General features: G+C 45.1%; 1 long non-coding RNA gene across 1 annotated transcript; it reads left to right on the top strand.

The window, feature by feature from the left end:
- The first annotated feature begins 551 nt into the window (after positions 1-551).
- Positions 552-1,067, top strand: LOC122014603. Its single transcript, XR_006120716.1, has 3 exons — positions 552-660; positions 760-844; positions 1,039-1,067. It is a non-coding gene; the product is annotated as an uncharacterized LOC122014603 (long non-coding RNA).
- The last annotated feature ends 2,048 nt before the right edge of the window (positions 1,068-3,115 follow it).

Raw genomic sequence — 3,115 nt, 5'->3', positions numbered from 1 at the left:
TTTCCTTTTCCTTTTCTAATTCTTTTTCTTTTTATTCTTTTTTTCTGATTTTCCTTTCTTATTTCTTTTCTCCTCCCCCGCGTGCCGAGCCATTTCCCCGACGCCGCCCTTCACTCTTCTCCGATCGCGTGCCCTAACCGGCGCCGCGGCAGTTCCCATCTCCTTGCAATTCAAGCCGTGGTCGCGGGTTGCATCTCCTTCTTCCCTTTCCTTCTTCACGCCGTCCCTGTGCCCTTCTCCCCTTCCGTGACACCGAGCCACCATCGTTGGTTTCGCCGTGCCCTAGCCGGCCGATGCCATCTCCTTCCTTTTCTCCTTTGCCGACGCCGGCGACCCAATCTCTGCCCTAGTTGAGAGCCACCGTCGACCGCCCGGAGCTCTAGTCCTTGCCGGAGTTCCTGCACCCGTGTACCACTTTTGTTCCACCGTGCCCTAGCTTCTGCCGCCGACGACCAGAGTCACTGCCGAGTCCTTCCACTGTGCCCTAGCCGACACTTGCTCCCGAGCCACTCCGACCACCACCGACTGTTGATCGAGCAGCACTGCTGCAAATCCTTTCCGGCACCTCTATCCTTCCGAGCAGTGCAGAGCTTGGATATTCTTCTCTGTTATTGATCAATCCTTCCTTGTGGTGGATCAACAAACACAACTATGAGTTAGGTAAGGATTTCTGTTAACGTCAACAGTGTTATGGATGGAGGTATGCTACTATAAGGTTTTCTATTAAGTTGGATTTGGAATTTGTTTTCCAATTGGCAGTGAACGGTCTGAAGTTGCTGGATTTCGGTCTTTCCGTTGTGAATCGAGTCCGTTGCCATCACAGACGACTGAAGGAGAGTTAGAGGTAAGATTTATGGTTTTGATCTTTGTGGTAGATTATTGCTAGATGTATTAGCAATAATTATTGACGTAAGTCTAGAAGTTATATAACGGTGTAATTGGGGTTAATGAAATTAACCCTAACTGGTCGGTGGATTTGAAATTAGTTTAGCTATTTGATTATAATTAAATTTAGCTAAATTATACGGTTTATTACAGGACTTTGATTCGAGACGAGCATCTCGACACCCGAGTTGGACCATTTCGATTGGAGGTGGGTACTTTTGACTTATTGTCTTTGATATGCTTAGTAATTAAATTAACAAGATGCATTAATTGTGTTTCTTACTTGTTTCGGTTAATCACTGCCCAATACATGCTACCTATTGATTGATTATTTGTTTACATCTTGTATGGATATGTACCTGATTCCACATGCTCATGGGTAGTGATATAACTATATTTTACCATGTCAGGACCTAGGTTTGATACCTTATATGATCAGATACCTTGATATGATTCATTCGCTTTGGTGCACATTATGATATGTTCAGAGATTGGTTTAGTATATTACCATGTTTAGTGACATGCACCATTCGCATGATTGCATGCTGAGTGATTGATTGCTCCTTTATTGTCGAGCACTTTGCCAGTTGCATCACTGTTCGTTCCTCTGTTTTGGCGCTCATGGGAAGCGGGACACAGTGTGGTAGCACGTCGGTTGACTCTTCCGGTGCTCCGTTGATCCGCTCATGGGTAGTGTGTGTAGGGTAGCACGTTAGAGATTCCTCTCCGTCATAGTGTACTGGGAGAGAGCATTGCGCTCCCCATTTATGATTTGGGGTAGGAGTACGTATGTACTCCGACAGCATCCCGTCCACTCGATCACTCATCAGGAGTAGTGATGCAGAGTGCACGGTTGTCACAGCCCTACCCACTCGGTCCCACTGTTATTGTGAGTCGGCTGACTGGCGTCAGGGGTGACCATGACATTGGCATCATATGCATGATGCATTTATTGTTTGTGTTTGTGTTTGTTGCACTTATATGCTGCACATTGTTTGGATACCTTGATTGACATGCATACAGGTCTTCTATACCTTTCGGACTGTTTGTCCTTTTACCGGGTCCTGGTTAGTACAGTTTCTCTCCTGCTTACTTCAGTTTGGTATTTACTTTTATTTATCAGGAGACTGTACGCATGATTAGTGCTATGTGTTATTTCCTTACTTTGCATATCAACTGTACCTGCTGAGTGTTGGACTCACCCCGCCTCGATTGTTGTTATTTTCATGTTGATGCTGTCAGGAGGGAGTTCCAGTCGCTAGTCCCCACTGCACGTAGTGCTACTCCTCTGCTGGTTTTTTTTGAGTTGTTGTTTTACTTTAGCTTTTCGCTATCAGACTTTGTTTTAGTTTTGTTTTGGACTTACATATGGATATTGTATGGAATCTTTCCGTTGGATGGACTTTTAGTATGATTTGGATTTACTCTACTACATGCCTGCCTGGACGGCAGAAGAGGTAAGAAAAATCGGATTTGGGCTTTACGAGTGTAGTTGAGTAGGGTTGATTTCGAGTCAGAGTATTACTATGTTGTTTATTTTATTAACTGCGTGGTTGTGGCAGCCAGAGGCTGAATACATATATAAACTGCGTGGTGATTGATTTTATTTACTGTTATTATTCCAGCCGCCTGTGGCTGAGGTATATGAGATGTAGAAAAGTTTCAGATTGTCCACCATACAGGGGAGATGCTGCCGAAATTTTCTCGGACAGGGACTCCTCTAGGGGCGTGACAGCGCTTGCCGGCCAGTTCACCGGAATTCCCGCTGTGGTTGCGGAGAACAGGAGTGAAGGGCAGTGGTTTGGTGTCACCATGGTGCTCATTGGCTGGTAGGATGGCATGTTTTGGAAGGGTTATGTCGACTGCAGTTTTTTTCCCGGTGACCAGCAAATTCTTGATACTTCCGGCGATATTAGTGATGAAGGGGCTGAGGGTACCTTAGAGTCAGTGGTAACAAAGGCTGGAGAGAGGGAGAATCCGGCATCTGAAGCTCCGGTAAAGTCATCAGCAAAGTCCGGCGTTCAGAAGCAGAGTCAACAGTTGTAATTTGAAATTCAAATTCAAAACATCCTTTGACGTGGCTGCAAAGTTTAAATTTGGTGGATAGTTTGAATCTGGTGGCAACAGATGAGTGAGTGGGAGGTTTGAATTTCAAATTTGGAAATTGAAGTGCAGTTGCTTCGGTGGAAGTAAAAGAGTGGGAGCATGATGCGGTTTGAAATTTGAATTT

This window comes from Zingiber officinale, chromosome 8B, assembly GCF_018446385.1.
Source record: "Zingiber officinale cultivar Zhangliang chromosome 8B, Zo_v1.1, whole genome shotgun sequence".
In the NCBI taxonomy this organism is placed as follows: domain Eukaryota; kingdom Viridiplantae; phylum Streptophyta; class Magnoliopsida; order Zingiberales; family Zingiberaceae; genus Zingiber; species Zingiber officinale.
Note: the sequence above shows the minus strand (reverse complement) of the source record. Positions and strands in the feature narration are given on the sequence as shown.